Below are 17225 nucleotides of genomic sequence, written 5' to 3'. Positions count from 1 at the left end.
GCGTGCGGCATGCCGACACTGCTGCCCCAAGCCGGGAGGCGATGCGCTGCTCCGCAGCAGCGATGGACAGTCACCTGCAGTTCACAGCTCAGAGTCGGAGAAACGCTTATGCTAGGTGCCTTGCACCGTTAATCGTAGCTAATGCTTCTCAGTGAGACAGCTTGCCGGGGCCTTTTTCTCACAATATGTAAAAATGTCCTGGAGATATGGTGTTGAATCTTACTGTCAGGTTTTACTGCTTTTTCCCCCCCTTTTGTTATCGCTGCAGAGTGAACAGAACTAGAAGGGTGAGCTGTATTCTGATGTAGCTTGTGGTTTGTTCATAAGGTTGTTTCCTGAATTCTGATCTGTTGTTTCTAAGCAAGTCCCTTGAAATTTGGTAGTAAGAAGGAAAGTTGCCACCTTGACTTTTGGAACTCCCACAGTGAATTTGCAGGATATGGGGAGTAAAATATTTTCTTGCAAAGTGAGCCTGTTTGGTTTGTTCTTGAAAAGCATCAACAGCCGAAGGAAGCCATGGTGCTGTTTTAGAATCAGCTTTTAGCTGAGAATGTATTAAGCAAACTTTTTCTGAAGATTTTGGGTTGAACTCTTTCTTCTGAAATGTTTTCTCAGTCCTCTGGTTCTAAGTTCAGTTTTTTCTAGGGGGTCTCCCTATGTTGCTGTAGAGATGTAAAGCTTGGAAAGCTCCAGATACCACAGTGATGGGTGTAGAAGAATTGGGTAGAGGAGGAAGAGGTGGGTAGATGTGGAGAAGACTTGACAATGCAGCAACTTTGTTCCTGAATGGGAAAACAGTGTTTTGCAGGCTTGCTTAGAGTATGTTATTACCCTGCTTCCCCAAGGGCTTATTTACTAAACAGGARTATGGTGTGCAAGTGTCAAAATGAAGGCGTGCTGTTCTTTTATGTGAAGGCCGGAGCTCCTGCTGTCCTCCCATCCCCTGCATTTCCATGCTTTTCTTGTCAAAAAGCAAATGTCTTTCTAGTGGTATGCAAATGGCTGATGACTGTTGGTCCCATGTGACAAGAATGTGAAGGTCAAGTTAAATTCTCCTTGGGAAGCAAGGCACCCTGCGGGTTTCTAGCCCAGGCAGAATTATTTCCCTATCCCATCCAAAAAGCACTGAAATGTAAACATGGTAAAAGATAACAAAATCAAAATCTGTCATTCATACAAATGCAAAACTAATGCAAAATCAAAGATGTAACCTAGTAGTTGTCGTATCTGTGCCACACTCATGGCAATAAATGCTAGGCTGAAACAGCTTTTCGCGGGAGGCCCAAACCTTTTTTAAATTGCATTCCCCTAATATGTTGCATTATGTATCTCCTACCCAAATGATCAGCAGCCGTAACTGAAATTGCATTCTGCAAAGTTGCAGTCAGCTCCCGGTCTCGGAGCAGCGGCAGTCCAAAGAGATCCGTCGTATGGAAGGTCACCGATGTCGCGACAGGATGAAGTTAGCAGGGCTTTTACGGCTGTATCTGCACTGCTGCGCTGGGACCCACCTGCACTGCTGGCCCTGTCCCTTTCCTGGGGTTAACTTAAGCTGACTTCTGTGCGCGCTAAAACCACAACCAAGTCCAGCAGAGCTGCAGTGGTGACAAATTATGGAAATTAAATTTGCCAGCCTAGAGAGAGTTGTGATAAACGATGGCACGTTAACAGCCCTGCTCCGCTAAGGCCTGCGTCCATAATGCATAGCCTTGAACTACTTCGCTCTGCGGCCCGCCTATGTAGGCAGGGTTATTATAAGATGTTTTTAGTTGTGCGGTTAGAGCAGTGAGAAGGATCTGTGCTACAGAAAATATATGTGAGTTAATCAGATATGATTTAACAGGTTTTGGTCTTCTGATTAGTAAGCCCTTTTTATAGGTTCATCAAAGATTTCCTAAACATGATAAATGCTGTCCTGTTAAACCTGACTTCAAAGATGTAGTGCCGAGAGAGGTGCCTCCTTTCCTGACTATGTGGTAGATGGCAGAGACGTGGTTATTGGAGTTCTCTGTGGGGCGGGAGAGCTCCGGAGCACTGTCTCTCTTTGCYTGAGAAGAGCGCCGGCAATAAGGCTGAGTTAATGGACAAGCACCAGTTAAAAGTTCTGGGCTAAGGGGCATGTTGGAAATAAGGTGATCTTTCCACCACGCTTGGAAATCCACCAGCTCCAGGCTATTTTGGGCAAAAGAGTAAATATCATTCAAAAAACGCCTAGCGCTTCGTTCACACTGTTGTGGCTGTAGCCCACCATGACATTCAGCCTGTGAGGACCCGGCGCCCCCCCGCTCCATTGCTCTAGCTCTGCAATTGTGACGCTGCGGTTGTGACGCTGCGGTTGTGACTCTGCAGTCGCCACGGGGCTCATTGTGAGTGATGCGCCAGGACACTGGTTGGGGACGGCACGAGCCGAGCAGTCGTGCCCCTGGCTTGGGGGCAGGAGGATGGCTGGGTCTCTGTGGTCCTGCCACTCGTGGGAGGTAAGGAAAACTTCACAGCAGCTTCTTGGAAAGCACCTGGTCAAAATAATCGAGGTGAAGATCCCTAGAAGTTAGGGAATTTGGAAGTTTTATCAGGTGTACCTTCCAACCAGAAGGTAATCTACCAATGGTGTTTACAGGGAACGCTGCAGCACTTGGGTTTCTGTTGTATTTGGTTAAGAAAAAAGGAGGAGGGGGCATCTTCCCTGGAAGAGGGAATGTTATGAGATTAAATGCAAAACCAGGATACCTTCAAAATGACGAACCTTCAGAATGAAGTTTTCCAAAAGGTTATTAGCCAGGTGAAATTCTTGGTAATACTAACAGGTGCCAGCAGAGGGCATTTGGAAACCTGGCTTTGCTGCTCATTTGCCTTCCCAACAGCCAGAGCCCAGGAGCAGTTCCTGCGTGGTGCTGGTGTCCTGCAGGGCGCTGGTGCCTTCCAGTCTCTTATAGGCCTATGATGAAGGAAAATAGCTTGGAACAGTCAAAAACCGGTTTTTCAATTAGTGTACAGAATATCATCAAAAAAATACGTACTTCTGAGTAATTTTCAGGTTAGCAGAAGTACTGAGGCAGCGAGCTCGGGAGTCTGTCGGAGGAGCATTTGGGAGTGAGGAGGCGAAGGGGCCTGGAGGAAGGAAGCGAAGGAACAGTTTGCTCTTTAGTTCTTCCAGGGCTTCTTAAATCTAAACTAGCAATTTAAAGTGGAACTAGCCTGATTTTGACATGAATTGTCATAGTTAGAGCTTAATTACACCCTCCACAATGGTTTGGCCATTTCTGCTTCAGTTTTAGAGACTGAGGTCTGAAGAGGTTGAAACAGATCCAGCTTAGGTCCAAAATCCAAACAAGCACAGGAACATTGCACCGCATTTTGCATAAATGCTTTAGTAAAAGGTGTAGCAGAAGTGGCAGTAGGATGCAGATCTCTCAGTTGTCAGTGCATCCTTTCGTTCCCCGGTCAGAAATTAGCCTTGGCAGTTTACTCTGAAAGCTGGAATATACTGCTGAGATGCGRAATATGCTTGTGAAATCAGCTGAAGTGCATTTCTTACCTTTGCGATAAGAAATATGGCTCTAGCACTGTGAGGCTATTAATGCTCTGAGCTTTTGCATCTCTCTGGAAGAATGTTAGTGAGAATTAGGGAAAGGTTGTTTGTTTGTTTGTTTGTTTTTTAAGGTGTGTGAAGATGCATTAAGTGAGTCTGTTTGCTGTTCTTAGTTTGCTATCATGCCTGCTAAAATGTTACAGGTGTGAATTGTAATGTAAATTGTGGCCTCTTTATTGCATATGCTAATYAACTACATTTGGAGAACAGTTCCTCTAAGTCTCATTTGTGGTAAGATACGATTTATGCTGTCAGATATGATTTATTAAGTATGTCTTCATAAAGTAGATGGAACAAGATCTTTCTGAGAGCCAAGAACATATTGATTTATAATATAAGTGTCAGTAACAAAAAGGGAAAAAAAAGAGGAGCTGAAGGGTACATTTATTGATATATATTTCATATATACTTTACTTGCTATAACATCTGCTAACACAAGCTGCCTAGCACATACTTATATTTTGTTGTATCCCTGTGGCAGAGCTTTCCTTTGGCCTTTTGCGATGCTAGCTTGTTAGCAAGCGTGGCTTGTACTGCAGCGCCTGCCTCGGCTGCGGTGTGCTTCCACACACACGCTATGGACGAAATCATTGACTCCTTCTGCAATAACTTTTGGAGCCTCTAAACTTGATTTTTGACGTTTGGGTGGTTGCTCTCAAAGGTGTTTGCTTGCACCATTTTGGTCTAGATACCTGTCAGTTATAAAAAGCAAGCGCTTCCTTTGTGGGAACTTGTCGTCGTGGCTGAAAACCAGCGTGTTTCTTCCTCGTGCGCCTGCTCGAGTGCCCGGAGAGGGAGGCTGTCGGCAAAGGGAGGGGGAGCGGGCCGGGGCGGGCTCTCTGCTGGCCTCGGAAGTAGCCGAGAGCACCCCAAATCTGGAYTTCGGGGTATGAAATACTTTGCTACTTCTTTGCTAGGTCTCAGAGCAGGATGGTGCCAATGCAAAYGAGACACTCAGCAGACTGCAGTGCCTCTGAGGCCAGGGAGATGTTGCTGCAAGGGGCAGAAAAGGAGAAGCAATTTGCTCAGGCCTTGGTCAAATGGCACTTCATTGCCCACGCTGTCGTTTTGCATCAGCGTTGTGGGAATGCTGTGGTTACCATGGTGGGAAAAAAGGCGTATGTTTAGGAAACACGAGGCTGCTCGGTATTGCATATCCAAATCCAAAGAAATTCCTGGCTCCTGCTCTGTGGCCAGCAGCTCCTCTTGGTACTGACGGTGTGGTTTCTTTCAGCAAAGCTAAAATGCTCCCCGTGGCATGGCAGAGTCTCTCGCTATTTTTCACTTGTCTCCACCTGTCCAAACTGTATTTCCCAATTTCTGTGCATCTTCCCTTGTTTATAGCGAGTGCTGTCTGCTACTGAACTGTATTAGGCCGGGGCCAAGCTGACAAGAAATGTGGAAGACCTCCGTTTCCATTTGCAGCAATTTGCAATTCCAGGCAAAGGCCAGGTCTGATCCTCTCACTGGGCACGGCGGGAGGCAGACGGAGTTTCTCTAACTGTACGAGCTCAGTGTAAAAGGGCAGCAGCCAGGAAAGTTGCTGCAGGTGCCCGATGCTTACCTATTTCACGTCTCCTGCACRGAGGCGGCTTGAAATGATACTGAAATGAAAAGGTCTCTCAAAAATTTGCCTCTGTGTTCTTCAGATCCGGTGGCAGACCTCCCGCAGGTATTTTCCACGGCAGCAACAGGAATGAAAAAGGCAACATATACACGGGGGAAAAATACTTCAGCAGTGGTGTTTGCCTGAGCTGAAGCCTGGGCAATTTTAAGATGGTCGGCTGYGGTCTCACTTGGTGTAAACCCACGTAGGTCTTTTGATTTCCTTGTAGCTAAGTTGCTCTGCAGGGGCTGAGGATCTTGCTTATATGTCTGAATCGTGACCGAGGAGCACGAGCCTCGGGAATTCATTGCAAAATCCGATGGCTAGTTAGCATATGGTGTTAAAAGCACGTCTAGTTTAAGTGCACAGCACTTCAATGCACCCATCTGGGTAGAGATTCAGGGCCTGTTACTACAGAAGCAGCCTGAGCTGGCAGGTTCCAGCTCTGCCCAACGTCCAGTCCCCTCCCAACCCCCCAGGAAAATTTTAAAATAAATATTAAAAACATTAAMAGTCATCCAGTCAGGGTGGAGAAAATGCCGACCAAAGTAGGTAATCCAATCGGAAAAGAATGTCAAATTGTAAAGTGACTGCTTGAAAYGACGTTTTTGTGTTTGCAACGCCCTCGTGACGAGACGGGGCCCGTCAGAGGTGCAGAAGGGAAACGGGCACCCAGCCTCCATCGAAACCAGTCTTTGCAGGTTAAGGTATTTCCTCATCCTTTTTCATAAAGATGATATAGAACCCAGTCATCTCATAGATGATCTCCAAATGGTGACATTAGTCCTTGTTACATATAAAACAATTGGCTATGTTAAAAGTTTGCCTAACAAACACAGTTTCTAAGTTTGTTTATTCTCTAATAAGTTGTTTCTTCTCCTTCGATCCCGGAAGCTGTTGCCAGGATCACTGCAAAGTGTTCATTTCCTTGCCGTCGCGCCTCTCGCGGTGTTTAGCACCCRGCAATCCCTGCGCCGTCGCCTCTGCTCCCCTTTGCGGGGAGGGAAGAACCGYGGAAGCGGGGCAGGAGCAGCAGCCTTGGGGGCTGCTGGTGGCGGATCCCGCGGGAGCAGGTTTGCGAGGCTCCCTCCAAACCTGYGGGTCCCGGGAGGAGGGCTCTTCCCAGGGCACAGGGGGCAGTCGGGAGGTGGTGGATTTTTGGGGTGCCCGGCGCGCTGTCCCCCCGGGTGCTTTCCACCCTTGCTGTTGCGGCAGGAAGCCCGTGGGGCTAGCTTGTCCGTGCTGCGCGTTCACAACAGCTCGGGCTGTCATGGCGGTAGCACCGCCTGGTCCAGAGTTTCCCCCTTGAAAGATCCTTATTTAAAATTGTAGCCATCAAGCAGTCTCGTTAGCTGATTGTCAGAGCTTGTCAAGCCTCGTAATTAATTTTTGGACAGCATTCAGATGCCTCTTTAAGAGTATGTAACGCTACGTGTGGAACTGAATCTCTCTTCTGCCCTGTTTCTGCAAGAACTGACTYGCAGTTCTTGCTGGTTCAAGCAGAGCTGCCAACCTGATCCCTGTAGGTTTGGTGGAGGATTTCAGACTAGGACCCGGGCCCTTAACCTGGGCCCACAGGAGAGTCTGCTGCTAGTATGGGGATTTATTCACAGTTGCTGGGGATGAGAAGCTGCCCTCAGTGAAGGGCTCTGGCTTGGAAATACAGAAGATGCTCCGGAAGGACCAGTCGTGTCCTGCTTCCTATCACTCTTGTCCGGCAAATCCTTCTTCAGCCGCTGCGGGGGACAGGGTGGGGAGAAACCTGTATGGGAGCGAGCCCGAAAGGGAAACCAGACCTCCCCTATTAGCAGGGGAGTCCGAGCTATACTCTGCTGCCCCTTCCCCTGCTGCCCTTTGCCTTAAATACCTGTGGGACTGGGAGGGTTTCAGTAGCGTGGATTTGAGACGGCTGTTACTKGCTACTTCCAACGTACAAACAAGTAGTTTGGGTGAGCAGCTCCTCCTCGCGCCCGAATGTCCGTGCGCTGCAAAGAGGAGCCTCTCCCCTGCGCTTCAGCGTGCGCCGAGAACCTGGCTCTGGCTTGGAGGTGGCAAGAAACCCCTGAGCTTCGCTGGTCTTGCAAAACCTGAAAAGTGTCTCTATGTACAGGTATATATATATATATATATATATATATATTTTTTTTTTCCTGGGAAAAATGCCAACATGCTGCTTCTAATTTTGAGGCATTGCCATCCTGGGTGCAGTCTATTGATTTTTTGGTTTGTTTTGTTTTTAAAGCTGTGTTATAGAAATTAACGTCAACATGGAAAGAGTTTTTTTTTGTTTAGAGTGTAATAACAAAAAATCATCTTTGAGGTCCCCTAATTGCACGAACACTATTGCCAGAGTGTTTTGCTCTTAAGCTCTGTGTGCCGCACTTGGGCTGCCCTGCTTCATCGCAGGGTTTCGTATGGCTTCCTAGCGAAGGCAGACTAAAGCGCGGCTCTCGCTGGAGTCGCTCTCCTGGCAGAGCCCAGCGTGCTCAGAAACTAAGCTTAAATCACGGCAAAGTTGTGCGAGTCAGTTCCTCTGAGTTAAGTTCAAACTGGGGGGAAGTAGTCCTGCGAGGCTCCCGGGCTAGCGGCCACGGCCTTTGTGGCCTGCTGCGATCCCATTCGGATCGCGCTTCCCCGTCCCTCGCTCTGTGGGGCTTTCGGTGCCTCCAGCCCGCACGCATCAGCTTTCCGGCCGTTCGCCCTTGCTGCTGCTCGGGAGCCCAGGGCGCCGCCACTGCCTGCTATCGTAGTCAATTATGTAGCAGAGAGCCTTGAAAATTTTGCAAACGCGGCTGCGAAACAGCACGCGGGCTCCGCGCACCCATCTGATAGGCAGCGGCCGCCCATCTTGCCGTCACCTCTTCGACAAGGCGGGCGACCGCTGCCCGCGGTGTGGCAGGAGCGGGGGGTGGCGGCCAGCGGCATCGCCCCGGCRCCCTGCCGGGGAAGGCAGCCGCGAGGGAGCCGGGCCAGGCTGAGCTCGCGCCCGCTGTCTTGTTGYGGGCACCCGCTGGGACGCTAAGAAGAAGAGAGGATGCTTCTGAGGCCAAGCCTGCCTGTGCTCGAGCTTCGGTAAGCAGCGGAGACCAGGCTGTCCCCAGGGCCGGGCAAAGGGGAGCCTCTCGCCTAACTCCTCTGATCTGCGGGTTTTGTTACGTGGATTTTGTGATTTGGAGCTTAGGATTAAAAAGACCAAAGAGCTTTTAAGTGTGGATTCGTTCGGCTGATGGTGCCGCCGCCACAGATGTGGAGCCTAGCAGCGCGCAGCAGACCCGTTATCATCTCATTAGCGCTGGAGTTGTCAGGCGGCAATCAGCGAGCTGCTCTCACGCTAAAATAACGATGATAAATTCCCCTCGTCTGAGGCGGTCGTACATCAGCTTCCAGCTGCAGGCACCCCAGGTTGCGGGAGCGGTGGCTAGCTCCAGGCGGAGGATCGGATCTGCACCTCTGTCTTGCCAAGGCCAGCTTTGGCTCGCTTTCCTTCCTCGCCGAGCTTGCTCCTGGAGGAGCAGCTTGGACCCAGCAAGGATTGTGCTGGCACTCCTGGCACGGCTGATAGCTGCCATCAGATCGCCAGACGCAGCATCCTGCAGCGGCGTGAGCCCTGCTCTTGTGGGGCGGCACGTGGGAGTGGGGACACGGGCACCCTCGCTGGGCCGAGCCGGGGGGGGCGYGAGCCGCTAGCGCTCGTGTTTTCCCGGTTTCGGTTCTTTATCGTTCAGGTGGTGGTTTGGGTTTTGACTTGCCTGGAGGGGGGGTGTTCCTGCTGAGGTTCTTCCCGTGGTTATTTGGGGGCAAGCATGGGGCTGCAGGAGCAGGGAGGTGTCCCCCAGCTCGGTCTTCAAAACCCCCACCTGTGGTCTTCACATTTTTTAAGAAATAGTATCTAGCTTTTACCATAGTGAATCTCTTTGCACAGGCTATATCCAGCTGTAACTTCATAGTAATTCACACTGATCTCAAAAATGAGTGAATATTAACAAATAGAAATTAAGAGCACAGCTTACCCTTAAATACAGGTTTGGGTGACACTCATAAAAGCCTATAAAACATCCTAATTCAAGTTTAATAGGCTTATAATTATGCACCATTTTAGAGAAGTATTATTAGCAATACCATAGCTATGTGGAAACTTAATCTGGTCTTCAGATACCTGGAAACATGTAAAATAAATAAATAAAGTTTCTAAGGTGTCCTCTTTCCGCATCAAATAAGAAATCCTGTCTGCAAACAGGAGAGCGTTGGCGCTGCAGAAGAAGGAAATCGGGAGGCCTGGCTCTTCTTTCTCTGGTCCCTGCCATGCCTGAAAACCAGCAGGCAGTATATATAATAAAACACTCCCAGTCATCCTTCAGTTGGTTCTTAGCGATCTGATACAGAAAACATTTTATTTTTTTTTAAACATAAATCTGCTTCATAGAAATCCTCACAAATACGGYGCAGTAAACAAGCTGCCTAGAGGCCAGGCAGCAGCAGGGGAAGTTGACCTGGCATTTTTTAGCAGTTTCATGTATGCGACGGCTTAGATTTAGGAGGATTAAATTTTGCAGGGTTCCTGAGCYGAGGGCTTCTTACAGGTTAGGAAAGTCTCAAAGCCTAGGCAAACCAATAGGAAACACTGAGCACAAAAACGCAGGTGAAATTTAGGCTCAAATTTGTCCAAAGCCAGGATTTCAGACGATGCACAGAACAGGAGACYAGCTTTAAAAGTCTGGACAGGTACCTTGCAGTACCTCAGACTCAGAGCATCTAAATTCAGACCCTAAATATCTTTCATCCTTTTTTATTAAAACGCCAAGGGCACATGCTTAGTTCTCTTCAAACCAAGTCCCATGATTAAAGGTAAATACTCTGAAGTGCCTTAATAAATAGGGGATGCTTCTAGCATTTGTTTTAGACAGCTTATCTTTGATAACTGACTTCACGTGTGTTTTGCAAAAAGGGCATCACATCTGTGCTGCCTTAAGCTACGCGTGCCCCTTCTTCCTGTGGGACATACCCTTCCTGAGGGAAATGAGATTATTTACAGGTTTTGACAGTGAGATATAAAAAAAGTCAGACTGTGGTGATATGAGCTAGTACATACAGATGTATGGTTTTCAGTGCAGGCGGTACTATTTCTTGCAACACAGATTTTTTTATTCCAAGTATTATCACTATTATACTCGCTAATCTGTCTTCCAATAGCGTAAATCTGAGGCGGCTGTTTTAAATCATTTACCTGTATGTGTTACCTGTTCAAAAATATATTTGAAAGTATGTCTGCTGATAGCACTCCTGAAGTTATACCCGAGTGTTCGGTGTTATGAATGCTCAGAGTGGCAAAGTGGAAAGCCGGAGCTTGTGCTCCTACCAATACCAAGAATTTTTTTGATAGCAGAAGTTCCTGTCTCTTTTGCTTGAATGGTTACAGAGTTTTCTGTGATAAGAGATCGACTGCTGTTTTACTGTTAGGATGGGGGATGATATAAGCCCTTTACAACATCAAGAAAGAGGGATAATAGCTGATAACATAATATATAAATATGGCCAGTTGCATTTTCCTTGCACAGGTCCACTCCATTTTACTATTAATATTTAGTCATCACCTCGTGTTTTTGTTTATTATTCCTTTTCAAATACTATTTTAATTTGCTGCATACTTTTTTAATATTTCAGGTTTAATTTTAAGCTCTCTCCAGTACAACTTGCATTAGAAGAAAGCCAGTTGTCTTCTTCAGCTGACATGATAGGACTTCCACATCAAAAAAAAAAAGATGTCTTTTTGCTTGTTCTAAGAAGTTGTTATCTTTCAAATGGCAGGGGGGAACCCAAGATGAAAAGGAAACTATAGTTCCCTCGGGGATTTTATTTTCAGTCCTTTTTTGGAAACAGAAGTTTGTTTATCTTCAGCTTAGGAGAAATTGGGGTCTTTTGGCTATGAAGGGAGCTCGTCTTGCAGACCCAGCAGTGCCCRTGCTGGAGATCACTGCTGCTGCCTGCCCTCAGGTCTCGCTGGGCTCGCTCAGGCCTGTGGACCGAGCTGCTGGCAGGAGAGCGCCTTACCCCGTTGCAGCTGAAAAAGGACCTGCTCCTCAAACCACCTGAACTAACCTTGCTTGTTTTGGCTGAAAGCACCTCCCGTGCAGCTCTGTTAGCAGAGCTGAGAAGCACCAGCCGCAAACGGGGGGTCCGGGTGTAATCCCTTCTGGTAGGGCAGCTCTGTACAGAGTCTAGCTCAATCTGCAGCTTTTAAAACACTGAGTTGCTCTTGCCTACATACAATCCCACTCAGAAAAGCCTTTAAGTATGTTCTTATTATTTAAGTACATGAACAGTCTCAGAGCAGTGAAAATTGTGCTCGAGTACCTTGCTGAAACAGGCCCTCCGTGCTCTGCTTCTCAAAAGTGCTGAGCGCTCAGGTGCCAGTGAGGTCAGTGAATGGTGCTGGGCATTCGTTGCTTTGGAAATGTAGCTCAAATATGGTTATAGGAACCTCGCTTCATGCTCTTAGGCTTGAAAAACCTTAGCCCTGTTTTTAAGGGTGCAAGACAAAACCAGAATCTGTTCTGGACTCCCTGTTCCGGTTCTGGACCATGAAGATTTACAAAAGCAGACACTAATTAGGGAGTGCTAACGCTTGAATTTTTATAAGTCATTGTTTTGTTTTGTTTGCTTCTGCTGTAAAATACCTGTTTCCACAAACACTCAGAACTGTGGATAGTTTAAAGATTTCTTTGTCTGACTGATTGCTTTGTGCTTGACAGAAGGATCATGTGTACGGGGTGTATGTTTGAAGCAGTATTTCTTTGAACATCAGCTGATCTCTCAGGTTAGAGAATGCAACCTGATTTTGAGAAAACTATCACATAAATTGCCTTTGTGCTGCTAAGACCTGCTGACACCGCAAAGATAGGTCTTGACAAAGATTTTCTTTGGGCCACAACTCATCTTGTACAGGGTGTCGGACATGTTCTTCTTTTCTGTTCCTTCACTCTTTATTACTGGGGACGTTGGCAGAGGAACAAGGTTTCTGCTTCTCAAGAGTTCAGTGATTGGCTCTGCTTATCCTTCATCTGAAGCAAAAATCTTCTCTGTCCAGGGCATAAAAAGAAACAGAAATTGCTGGGGAAACAGGGAATCTCCCTACTTGCAGCTTCCACTATCAGACAAAAAACATCAGTAGCAAAGAACAGGATGACAAAACACAATTGGGCCCAATCCAAAATAATTTTTTACAGGAGTTTTTTGATGAGTCTGACTTGGAGCCAGCTCTTCTGCAGCCATGTGTATTCTCATTACTGTTTGAACATGCAGATGCTCAAATATGAGTGAGCAAATGCCTTCAGTCTGAGGAGCGTACTTAGCCCTACCAGTGTGTTTGAAAGCACAGGCAGAGGTGAGGAAAACTTCATGCAGGTGAGAGCACGTAAAAAGCAGTGAGGTTTCTGCACAAGTAACTTGTGCACGGGCTTAAATAAAGAGTATTGCAAATCATACTCCAAATATTTTCTCTATGTCTATGATTATGTTATTTCCATAGCAACTAATTATGCYATAAACCAAAGATCATGACTTCAGGTGGCATGTGAGCAGAAGGAGATGAGCTATTAAGGATTGAAGATGCTTTTTTTCATGCAAATTTCCTTATTTATAAAGGAAAAAGAAAGAAAATGAAAAAAAAATCCCRAAGTCTGCTGTATAGGTGGAATTGCTTCTGACTGCAATATTTTTCAAAGTTCTGTTGGAGGCACGAGTAAATCTTTAACGCAGTTACGTGCATGGCTGTGAATACCAAAAGATCTTTAAGTTCAGATAGGTGCGGAAATCTCTAGAACATCTGGCTTTCTGCTTCTGCCTATGCAATCCACAGCTCAACCGCTTTCCAGTGAAGGTCATCAGATATTGAAATTGCTGGTGGAAGACCAGGGACCCTGGAAATAAAAGGGAGGAATAGTGTTTGAGTGGGACCTAAACAAACACTTGGGGGTCGTCTTCAGTAAGTGCTAAGTTGAGGTTTCATTGAAGCACACTCTGTTTTGGTTGACTGTTGTCATACAGACTTGTATATATATATATATATATATTTTATAAAAGCTTCCTGAGAGATTCTCAGCTTACACCGTGGTCATACTGGAGGCTCCAGAGCCTGAGTGGGAGAATCCTGTGGTGGCTGCCCCGAGTAGGACCGACTGTCCCACTGTTTGAATTATCTTCTTATTTTTAGTGGGCTGCTTTGACATGTCTTGCTTTTTGATGGGGAATTAGGGGTTCAAGTCTGACTCATCTTTTGAAGAACTTAGACCTGTTTCTTGAAACCTGCACATGCTTCACATGTGCATCAAGAGAATTTCCAGGAGAGAGCAAGGTGTAGGGAGCAAGCCTGTGACTGCTGCTTGTTTTGACTTTAACTATATTTTTAACGATTCAAGCTAAGAGTTACAGCCTTGAATTTTCTGCTGTCTTTATCTGGATTTTGAATCCTTTCTTTTCATCTGTGGCAAGTGAATGTCAGGCCCTTCACGCCAAGCTCGGCGGGGGCAGTCAGAAAGGGGGTTGGCACGCAGCGACCCTCAGTGACCAGATGTCTCCGTGGCTTGGCCCGTGGATGGAGTCTTGCTCTAAGAATACAGAGAGGAGACCATACAGCGCTCGGCCAGAGCGCGCCCGAAGTCCCCCGCTCGTGTTCAGACAAGGCTGTTTGCTGTCTGAGCAGAGATGCAGCCCTATGGCAGCATTGGTCCCCTGTGACAGCCACACACATGCTGACGGCTTGGAAATCGTATCCCCCCTTCCCTTTTGCTCTGCACTTTTAGTCATTTATATTCATGCAAAATGAATATACCGAAGCAGACAAATCAAAGACTCCGTCACCGGGTCTTTCTCCTAGCAGAAGCAGCCAGCCTGGCCCTGAACTTTGGTTCACCCTCAAGTCAAACAAGGTCATGTTTCTGGCAGTCTAAGTCTTTGGAAGAGGTATGGTTTTTTTTTACAAACCCTGCATTGCTGGTCCAAACATAACCAGACAGTAGCAGCAAAGGTATTATGTGTGCACTGGAGGGGAAAAGACCGAGAAAAAAGAAGGGATTGCTCTCCAGGCAGGTTGCTGAAGGAAGGGGCAGACAGTGCTGGACAATTTGCATTAATGTTCCCGTCTGGTGGTCTCTGCACGTACATGACATTAAAATGTTAACCATTTGGGATATATTAGTAAATGGATCACTCGTGGTTTATTAGAGTGCTAGTGTGTGGAGCAATGTTAATAGCCCATGCAAAGTTCCCACTCTTCTAGGAATATTTGATCTTAGGTATTTTGTTCACTGGAACTGTTAGGAAAGAGCGTGAGTTCTCTTGGACGTGCATGCTTGTGCGCACTGCCGCACCCCCCTCGCTGCAGAACAGGGGTAGCTAATACACTCTGCATTTATAGGGTAAATTTTAGCAAAAGTTTCTAGCAGGAATTTTTTTATTTTGTGGATCACTTCTTAACTGAGGTTAATGCAAAATGGGTTATTTCACTGGGAGGGTGGAATAGTTATGTAGGGTTTCAGAGACAATCTCAAGAAGCATTAGCAGAGCGGAGCCAGGGCAGTGATTAAAGGAGGTAACAACCGGTGAGGAGGCGAGTTGGTGGCTGTGTTTTGAGTGACCCGAAGGGGAGCGATGTGTTTTATGTGTGATCGGGAGGGTGAAATTATGGAGCAGAAAGAGAAAGCATTTTTCAAAATGGACTAAAGGCTTGATCCAAAGTGGTAACAAAAAGCCCATTGGTGTCAACTGACAGATAATTCAGGTCTTGAGGCATTGCACCCAGCAGTGCACGATGGAGGGTGAGCTTTGGAGGTGTAACAGGGAAAGAAGCAGTGGGGTCTGGAAAAACACCGTGCCCTGGAAGAGGAGACGCCAAAGGTGAACAGCAGCTGCAAGAGCAAAAGAGGAAGCTTTGAGCCGACGGGGTTTAAGAAGGTCAGGAGCGAGCTGTGGGGCCTGAGGCGGCTAACGGGAGGTGTCAGGCAGGCTGGGCCGCAGGCAGCAGGGAGGTGGGTCACGGCTGCAGAAGCTGGTTCCTGAGGCTACGGCACAGAGACGATAACTGAAGCCTTGTGAACGAATGAGCTTTCCTGAGAGAGGATATAAGGGATAACGTAGCTACGAATCTGGCTTTGAGGTCCAATCCTTTTGTGGTCTCTATCTATTGCCTGGACTTCTTCTGACATCGTTCCAGCGCCGTCCCTCCTTGGCCAGGGCCAGGGCTGGGGTTTGGGCTGGAGACTCTGGAGAGTCCTGTTCCCAGCCTGCCTTTCAAGGCAGCGTGAGCAGAGTAGTTACAATGCAYGTGGTATTGTGCCACCAAAATCAATATAAATTGAACCTCTGCTAGTGAGGCTGCCCAGTGATTTCTTTCTTGTGTGCAGGAATCAATCGGTGTTGGCCACAGGACAGGAATGTGCAGGTGCCATCGGGGAGGGGGAGAGCGGATGGGAAGCAGAGCTGAACTGAAATCACAGGGCTCCAGGTTGTGATTTTAGACTCAGCCATTAACAAAAGCTTATGCGTAAGCTGTAATCCACCTACCCCTTCTGTCATCCTTGTGGACCTAATGGCCCAGAGACACAGTTCTTCCAAGGTTTGTTTTTCTTGGTTTATGTAAGTATTACCTGATTCCTCCTCATTCCACATGCAGAGAGCAGTAACAGTGAACTGCGCTGGGCCTTCGGATGTGTGTGCTTTACAGTCAGGGCGCCAAACCGGCCTGTTAGGCTCCTGCAATACCACGAGCACCGTTGCTCAGTAACGATTATCTGACTGACACGGTTTCAACGTAGTGTTTACAGAGTTGTATCCAGTTTTTCTTTGTACCATTTAATGTGTCATTCTGTGTATATGCATTTCTGCGTGCTGACAGGGGCCATACAGAATATATGGATCGCCTTTGGGCTCCTTTGCCAACAGGTCTGGCTGGTGTTCGGGCAGGGACTGGAGGCAGAGCTGGTTGGTACAGTAGGAAAAGTGAACAGTGAATTAGAAACTGGGACTAAGGACAGATCTGCTTGTTTGGGACTGTCTTAACATCCTAGGAAAGGAGTTGTCCTGTCTGGGGACAGAGTTGCACCTTCCAGGAAGGGGAGGGAGGAAGAGCAGGAGAAGCAGCTCCATCATGGCTCTCGTATCTCTGTTCTTAGAGACAGGGAAATTAAGAAATGGAAAAATGAGAACTCATCCCAAGTTGCTGAAACGGGTGGCACGGGAGTTGTTAGCCTTGTGTCCTGGGCTCAAAGCTTGCACCAGGTATGTCCAGTGTCCTTATGGTTTTGCAGAGGAAATGAAGGGAAATAATCAGTCTCTGGCTTTGCAGTTTATAAATTAACAAAATTAGAGTGGTTTGTGAGGGTGAACTGCTCGGGCTATGTGCAAAACCAGCTCATTTTACTTTTACTGATTTGTTTTTTAATTAATTGATGCCTATGTCTGTGTTGATTTGTGCTGAGACTGGCAAGATGCTTCATACAAGAAACCTGTTTTTCATCTTGATTAATTCTCTACTGGAGCAAGCCTTTAAAAGCACCAGCCAGCCATCTCCTCGCTTAGCTCCGGGAGCCTGCAGTCAAAATGATAAAGACAGATGCAGGCTGAGGGAAGGGATATCCTGTTTTCCAGGTGGGAAGGTGGCCCGTAGGGAGGCGAGGAGAGTTGTTCAGTGCCACGAGGCACGGAGGGCAGGGCTGGTGAACGAGGCTTGCTCTCCTGAGCCTTGGTCCTCCAGCTCCCACAAGTTGCACCATAGTTTTGCTTTCTGGAGAAGCGGTGCGTGGCGGCTGTGGGAGCAGCCGGGTTTTGGGGAGGTGATCCGTGGGTGCAGAGGCGGCTGCGTTCAGGGGAGCAGGGCGCCCACCCTGCAGCTCGCTGGGGGACGGTGCGGTGGCACCGCGACTCGGTATGCTGCGTGTGCCCGCAGGCCAGGGCAGCGGAGCGGGTTGTGCCCCCCCCCTCCCCCCCGGAGCCCCGCGAACCCCCCGACGCGTGTTGTTGCAGCGTTTTTTTCTGTTT

General features: G+C 47.6%; 1 protein-coding gene across 2 annotated transcripts in view; it reads left to right on the top strand.

The window, feature by feature from the left end:
- The window catches only part of TSPAN4 (tetraspanin 4), a 282853-nt gene that overhangs the window by 64717 nt on the left and 200911 nt on the right, over positions 1 to 17225 (top strand). The gene's annotated exons all lie outside the window — the stretch shown is intronic.

Source organism: Apteryx rowi, unplaced genomic scaffold, assembly GCF_003343035.1.
Source record: "Apteryx rowi isolate R43461 unplaced genomic scaffold, aptRow1 scaffold_152, whole genome shotgun sequence".
NCBI lineage: Eukaryota > Metazoa > Chordata > Aves > Apterygiformes > Apterygidae > Apteryx > Apteryx rowi.
This window is presented reverse-complemented; position numbering and strand designations above follow the sequence as displayed.